Source organism: Temnothorax nylanderi, unplaced genomic scaffold (assembly GCF_030848795.1).
Source record: "Temnothorax nylanderi isolate EJ_2023f unplaced genomic scaffold, tnyl_v1.0 TNYL_tig0144_pilon, whole genome shotgun sequence".
In the NCBI taxonomy this organism is placed as follows: Eukaryota; Metazoa; Arthropoda; class Insecta; order Hymenoptera; family Formicidae; genus Temnothorax; species Temnothorax nylanderi.
The window spans coordinates 234,132-242,500 of record NW_027249206.1 but is presented as its reverse complement, the minus strand read 5'-3'; the positions used below and the strand labels follow the sequence as shown (position 1 = coordinate 242,500).

Genomic DNA, 8,369 nt, shown 5'->3' with positions numbered 1-8,369 from the left:
CTATAGCTTCTACTGATACCCAAAGAACGTTATTTGTAGTTAACATAGATTATAGGTTATAAATCATCATATCAGCTACTATTCATAGCACGTTTGGTTAATTGAGTTCTTATTATTAATATACAACTTTTAGAATATATAATAGTTACTTACTTATATATAAATATACTGTAAATAAAGAGCACTCCGCACTGCTCGATCCACACACGTGTATATACGCACTCACGCATCGTACGTAGGATAATGTACATCATGGCTGTCGCGATGAGCGTTGCACACAATATAAAACAATAACATTCTAACAACAGGAAATTAATATACTACCAACGTTATTTCTGTTAAATGTTTACCAGGATCGTGTGGTTTCGGGAACCTCGCGAGTAAAAACTGAGCAAGTAGATGATATAATTGAGATATATTTCGGACCGTACAAAACGTAAGAATGCTTGTACAAATAACGACGTGCTGCTTGCTGCAGCGAGTACGACCGACTGAGGGCGGGAACGAAAACGGAAGAGACGGGCAGAGAGAGAGAGCACGCTACCGCATGCATGCGCCGTCGCTGTTCCCTCTATAATAATGACGCCGTGAAGCGCGTCAAGCTTAAAAGTTATTACGCGGTTTTTATCCAACATTCTCACCGCTTAAGTGCTTCACGCATCTACTTGTTAGATTCAACATTGCACATAAATCTTTAAAACGCTCTCTCGGGACGGCTTTTGTATAAATATCTGCTCGTTGCAGATTACTAGGAATGTAACATACTTTTAACTCGTTCTCCTCTACTTTTTCGCGTAGAAAATGATAGCGGATGTCAATGTGCTTTGTTCTTTTGTGGTAGACCGGATTCTTTACCAATTGAATTGCAGATTGGTTATCTATATGAATAATCGTAGCTTTTTCACATTGACATCCGATATCGTTCATAAGCTTCCTAAGCCATATAGCTTCCTTTGCCACCGCTGCGGCCGCAACGTATTCAGCCTCGGTCGTACTTAAAGTTACGGATTTTTGACTTTGGGATGTCCAACTTACCGGACCGTTCGCGAGCATAAACACATAACCAGTTGTCGAGCGCCTCGTCTCTATATCGCCTGCAAAATCCGCGTCCGAATAACCTTCCAATATGAAGTCATTCCCACCGCTTTTATACATTATTCCGAGCTCCACGGTTCCTATCAAATACTTAAAAACGCGTTTTACTGCGTTCCAATGATTTTGATTATGTTTGTTTAGAAATCGGCTAAGTACATTTACCGCAAACGCTATGTCGGGTCTTGATATTACGGCCAAGAACATTAACGAACCAACAGCTTCCCTGTATGGAACATTCGTAATCTCTGATTCATTTTCTTCTACCGGACCAAGTATCGCGTGTGGATCCGCAGGTATGGAAACCGGTTTTGCGTCGTTCATGCCAAATCGCTCTATTATTTGCGTGATATACGCTCTCTGATGAATTCGCATCGATTTTTCAATCCGATCGCGTTCTATTTGCAAACCCACGAACATTGATGCATCTCCTAAAGTTATTTCAAACGATTTGCTTAATTCGTTAATAATTAAATCAAGAACAACATAAGACTTGCACGCAATCAAACCATTGTCCATAAATAGTGCTAGAATTACAAGTACACCATTAATCTCACCGACATAAATACATTTTTCGGAATCGCACGACACGAGATTAAATTTTTCCAAAAAGTCTGCAAATTTCTCGTTCCAACATCGCGCGGCTTGTTTGATACTGTAAAGTGATTTATTCAAGCGACACATCACAGCACTTGGGTCGCCGTTGACCTTTAGTCCGTCTGGTATCTTTAAATAGAGTTCTTTCTTCACCTCTCCGTGCAAGAACGCCGTCTTCACGTCGAATTGAACCAGTTCGAGATTGAATTGTGTTGTCATCGCCAGGAACACTCGCAGAGAATCGTAGCGCACCACTGGAGCGAAAGTCTCGGTATAATCGAGCCCTTCCTTTTGCTGGAATCCGCGCGCAACCAATCGCGCCTTGAACCGCTTGATGTGTCCATTTTCGTCCTTGACAATTTTGAACACCCACTTAGTGTCCAAGAGCTTTTTACTTTTTACTTTGGTCCATCGGCACAATTGACCATGTATTGTTTCGATCATGCGCCTCCAGCTCCTCATCTATTGCACGTCTCCATTGTTCGGACTCAGACCCGTTTATTGCTTGTCTGAAAGTTAATGGAGTAAACTCGGTTGCATTTATTTCATATCTCTTTGGTGGCTTGATACTTGCCCGATCTCTTAATGTGCTCCTTTTGTTATCCGCTGGTTCAGGAATTGTTTCAAGTACTTCTTCTTCGTTGTTCCTGGGTTCGCCATCTCTTCGTTCTCTTTCCTCGTTATTTCCAGGCTCATCGTCCCCTCGTTTTGGATCGTTGCGATTCCCGTCATCCATCCTCTCAGTTTTAGGTAGTCCGATCAGCTCGTCGTCGCTGTGATTCGTTGACCGATTCTCCTCAGTGTGCTCGTGGAAAGTGACATGCCTGGATACTGTTATCGATCGTTTGTCGGGATCAAATAGTCTGTAATTTACAGAGTCGTTATCGTAACCAACTAACAACATCCGTTTCGCCTTTGCATCAAGTTTTCTCCGCATCTGGTGTGGAATTTGCATGTATGCGATTGACCCGAATACTCTAACATGTGATAAATCCGGCTTCTTCCCATGCCAGATTTCGAATGGTGTCTGCTTTGGATTCTTGCTTTGAGGGGTGCGATTGAGAACGTAGACCGCTGTATTTACAGCCTCCGCCCAAAGTGCCTTTGGTGGATTCTTGTGTCCGATCATTGTTCTCGCACTCTCCACGATTGTGCGATTCTCTCGCTCCGCCTTTCCATTTTGTTTGGGGGTATAAGGGGCGGTATTTTCCATACGAATTCCACGCGATTTGAAGTACCGATACATATCCTCGTTACAATATTCGCGACCGTTGTCGGCGTGTACCACTTGTATCTTGCATCCGAACTTGTTCTCCACCATCCGATCAAATTCCTTGAATTTTTCGTAGACATCGCTTTTGTGTCGCAGAAAGAATACGTGCCTGTATCCCGATGCTTCATCCACGAAGGTCAAAAAGAATCTTGCTCCTCCAATCGAAGGTTCAGATAGCGGTCCGCATACATCTGAGTGTATAAATTCACCTGGACGGTGTCTTAATCTGTCGCTTGTATTCTTGAAAGGTAACTTGTGCGATTTTCCGAGCTGACAGGCGTCGCAAGAGAAATCTTTCACGTCTCCGAGTTTTACTCCGTTTACTGCGCCGTAGTTTACCATCTCGCGAAGTGTCTTCTGGTTTACGTGGCCGAGACGCTCGTGCCAACGCTTGAGACTTATTGAAATGTTTGCTTCCGGAATCGCGCGCGAGTTGCTCACACGAAAAAACATTCGGTAAACGTCATTGTTCTGTTTTACGCCGTTCGCGTACACAAGATCGTTTTTCATCAACGCGACGCGATTGTCCTTGAACGACACCTCGTATCCCCCGGATGTGAGAACTCCAACCGAGAGCAGATTTTTCTTTAACTTAGGCACGAAAAATACGTTACGACTCGTCGCATTTTCCCATGTTCCTCGTACGAGTTTTTCGATATGCACGTCTCCGATTCCGCGCACTTCACATTCGGCATCGTCGCCGAGCTCCACTTTTTCTCCACTTACCGATCGGTAATCAGACAGCCATTCTCTGTGAAAAGTAACATGGCAGGACGCTCCGCTGTCGGTCAACCAGACATCCTCCGTATCGACTCGTAATAGCTGCTGTACATCTTCCGTAGAAGGCATTGACTGTACATCTTCTGTAGAAGACATTGAACTCGATTTGCTTGTTAACAAGAAGGCACAATTTTCCGAAGATCCATGTGGAGATATTCGCAATTTTTTTTCTTCATTGTCGCGTTTCTTCTTTCTGCAGTCTCGAGCGTAGTGTCCCTTCTTACCGCAGTAGAAACAATCGCCATCATTTCTCTTACTTTGATCGCCATCTTTCTTCTTGCTTTGATTTTGCGATTTCGCGCTATTTTTCTTCTTGCCTATCGTCATTGCGGCGAGGGCACTCGCAGCATTGTCGTCCGCTGAATATTGACTTTCTTCCTTGATGAGTCTCTCCATCAAATTGTCGAGCGTTTGTCTTTCTTCATCCATGCTGTCCCACGCAGTCCTGAACGGATTATATTTTGGCGGGAGGCTGCCCAAAATTTTCGCCATTATCGACACGTCGTCGGTATTTTGGCCGATGTCCCGTAATTGTTGCGCGAGATTTTGCACTTTTGTAAAGTGCTCGACGACAGAGTCCCCGGAAGTGATGCGATACTCATGGTATCTTTGATTCAGCACGAGCTTATTTGATGCCGATCTTTGTTCGTAAATTTTTGCAAGTTTCACCCACATCTCATTAGCTGTTTCGCAAGTTATAAGCGATATGAGTTGCTTCGCTTCCATTGTCGAAGAGATCACGAACATGGCTTTTGCATTGTCACGTTCCCAGACTTTTATCTCTGCTGCAGCCGCGGGTTTCTTCCGCGTACCGTCGACAATTTCCAACAAGCCATTTGCTATAAATAGCCTCGTGATTTGGAATTTCCACGTGGTGAAATCGCTACCATCGAATTTCGGCATATGCCGCGTCGTTATTTCGTCCGACATCTTTGCTCACTCGCGTTTCTCAACCGACTTTAACCGTGTGTCTTTCTACCGTTGCGTATTGACCCGAGTCACTTTACGAACACGACACTTTTTCCGAGAACCGACCTACGACACTGGGCCCATAACCTGTTAAATGTTTACCAGGATCGTGTGGTTTCGGGAACCTCGCGAGTAAAAACTGAGCAAGTAGATGATATAATTGAGATATATTTCGGACCGTACAAAACGTAAGAATGCTTGTACAAATAACGACGTGCTGCTTGCTGCAGCGAGTACGACCGACTGAGGGCGGGAACGGAAACGGAAGAGACGGGCAGAGAGAGAGCACGCTACCGCATGCATGCGCCGTCGCTGTTCCCTCTATAATAATGACGCCGTAAAGCGCGCCAAGCTTAAAAGTTATTACGCGGTTTTTATCCAACAATTTCCAAGTCCAAATTACAAGGAATTTTGGACTGTTGCATTGATCTCAAATAAATGTCAGAGTAACATTTGAAAAATATTTTCTGTAACGTTTTTAAAATATTTTAACAACATTCAGAAAAATCATATTACGAAATAATATTTTTCAAATATGTGTATAATATTATTAAAAAACGTTTAAAAAATACACATAAAGTCAATATTTCTAAACGTTAATTTAATGTTTCTTGCTTACTGGGTTATATCATTCAAAATCCATTTTCGGTTGAACATGTGTTTTCCATAAACCGCTCTCAATGCGATCAAACTTGTATCACTTGAAAACACTGAGTGAAGTAAAGATAAAAATTAATTCTTATATATAGGATAAATTAATTCGAATGCGTTCCTTTTATCAACATAGTTTTACTCGCTGCTCCTCCGAAAAATATGTAATTTTTACACTACTGCTGATAATGGTCTGTTCTTTTTCGCTGCAGCAATAAGTTAACTTATTGCACTAGTGCAGAAGTGCAGCGAAAAAGAACAAAGACCTAAATTTATTTTTATTTTTATTTTTATTTTTATTTTTAATACAAAGATTTATTTAAATTACAAAAAAGCGACTTTTCCCAAATAAAAATTACAATGAAGATGTCATCCCCAAATGATTTCCAATCGATTCCATTCATAGTAAACATTAAACATAATCGCTATCTGCTAACTTGACGCTCGATAAAATTTTGTTAATAACAGAAAAATATTATTACCCAAATGTTTAAACAATTTTCCTAAACTTCCCTAAATGATTCCCAAATTATATAAAAAAGAATAATTGAAAAATATTCAATTTGTCTGCTAACTCTACGGCGGTTTGTTTTGTAGTTGGTAGCAGTGAGGGTTCTCTGAGACTTTTATGTTTAAGTGTTTTATTCAGGTCTAGTCTGCCATTTTTATTTTTTTCTCTCTCTTACGATTATATCCATACACATCGGTTGAGTTATCGTTTCAGAACTCTGAGTCGTGTTTATAATAAAATCAGAGAAATATTGTGTAATTCTAAAGCCTTGCTTTATTTCTCACGTCAATTACTCCAGAAGGGACCGAATTCTATCAGATATGACTTCTCATGTCTGCGCAGATCTGGTCATATATGTTCATATATAACAATATACATATAACTATATATGGCGTGTAATCTGATTTTCGACGGCTCAGATCGAACCATATCTGCTAAAATTGGACCATATCCGCTCAGATCGAACCATATCTGTGATTGAATTTTATCGAAACAGTCCAGATCTGACTGTATCTGTTTAGATATAACCATATCTATACTCGAATGCGATCCAAAATACATTACATCTGTCCATATCTGTCCAGATATAAGTCGAACTGAGGTTGTGTTTGATCGAAAATTGTTCAGGTCTGACGATATCTGGCCATGTTCAACTATAATAAATTAAATGTTCGATGATCGCCCTTACGAAAAAAACACCCAAGTGTGAGCATTGTGTTGGTAAGGAGTTGGTAGGATTGTAAAATGTTAAGTTGGCATGGCAGAACAGTCGAGAAGAGTAAGATGTTAGGTTGGTATTGGGAAGTCGAGAGTAAGCAGTTGGCGGGAAGAAAGGAAGCACAGGAGAATAAAGCGTGTTAATCTCGAAAAGCAGTATCGAGTGATTTCTTTCCCCCCCTACAATGGCTGCGTTTCGCTATTCACTCGCAGTACTGGCAGCACTGTAAATCCGTTCCAATATACGCGGCAGTAAGCTGTCAAAGCGTTTTCGTGTTCATGTGACGTCATAGATTTTGTCGTCACTTCCTACTTTCATTACTGCGGCGCGAGGTGAGGCATTCGCAGTAAGAACATGGCGGCTATGGCGGCACCTTTGGAAGAATTGGTCCTTGTGGACCTGGAAGGCAACAACGAGAAATATACAGTAATCGTTAGTCACGAACAGTGATCGGCAAAAATTCTGTTTTTAGTAATGATATCGGCGGTTATTTTTAATTAATTAAAAATAAAAAATTTGAATGTTTTTAATTTTAATTAACAAAAAATTGGTAATTAATAAAATACTAAGCTCTAAATTTAAAATAATTATTAATTGATTGAAAATATAATACTCTGTCTAAAAAATTAATAAATAATCAGAAATATATTGCTCATAATTTAAAAATTGGCCATTATATAAAATAAATGGTCAATTTTTAAAAAAATTACTCATTTAGAAAAAAATATTTATAATTTTTTAAAAAATTAGTAGTTTTTAAAAAGTAAATTATTTGAACAATTAGTAGATAATTATTAGAAAATATATTACTAATTTTTTTTAGAAAATTAGCATTTATTAATTTTGTAAAGTATCCGTTTTTAGGAGTATATTAGTTGCAGTAGAAAAGAAACGATGACGTTAATTATACTAAATAATTTTTTCATACTGAAAATTCGTGTTTTTTGGAAAAATTTGCAATTACTAGATAAACTATAAACGTGCTTTGCACGCTCCCCCCCCCTCAATCCCTTCCCCCCATATAACAATTATAATTTAATTATAATAATAATTATAAACAAATAATTGTGAATTTTATATGTTTATATACGTATTTTTCTTATTTATTCAGATATTTCTTGATATAAATAATTTTTAACGTTTCTAACTTGACGTTGGTTACCTAGAAAAACTTAATAACTGAATCAAATGATCTCACTCTAGATAAAGCAACATATATAATTTTCGTTGATTAAACACATCTTTTCTTCAATCACACCAACTTTATCAAACATTTAAGTTTGAGAATTATTGTTTTTTTTCACAAAATTATATTTTTTAATATAAATAAAGTTTAATTGTTTATTATCGACTTTTTTTGAATGTTTTTTCTGTTTTTTTTAATTGCTTCTTTTAAAAACCTTATATGTACAAAAAAGGTTAAAATATAAAGTTTTAAAAATTCGCAAATATTTGAGTCCGCCATATTGGATTTATTTTTTGGAATTTTTAAAATTTGTTACAATATGCAAAATCTGCACCAACAATACCACATATATACAAAAAGGTCTAAAAAAATATTGATAATAAAGTACTTTTGAATCGGGGGATCACTTTTCGGGGGATCACATTGGATTTTTTTTATAAGAAATTACATTAATAAGAGATTTTCAATTTTCCACCGAGTTGACTGGGAAGTACAAGTAGCGTTAGTAATACGCTTATGCTAAGCTATGCATTTCGTGTGCGATGGCTCTAATGCTAGCCACACACACTTTTCATAAAACGTTAACACGTTA

General features: G+C 38.6%; 1 protein-coding gene and 1 long non-coding RNA gene across 10 annotated transcripts in view; one reads left to right on the top strand and one right to left on the bottom strand.

The window, feature by feature from the left end:
• Window positions 1-270, bottom strand: part of LOC139777302 (uncharacterized) — a 4,413-nt gene extending 4,143 nt beyond the window's left edge. The window contains exon 1 of one of the 2 annotated variants that reach the window (XR_011719311.1): window positions 1-270. This exon is cut by the window's left edge and continues 500 nt beyond it. This is a non-coding gene — a long non-coding RNA (uncharacterized lncRNA). The other variant, XR_011719312.1, reaches the window with a different exon arrangement.
• Window positions 1-8,369, top strand: part of LOC139777305 (galectin-7) — a 275,279-nt gene that overhangs the window by 43,195 nt on the left and 223,715 nt on the right. The window lies entirely within an intron of this gene.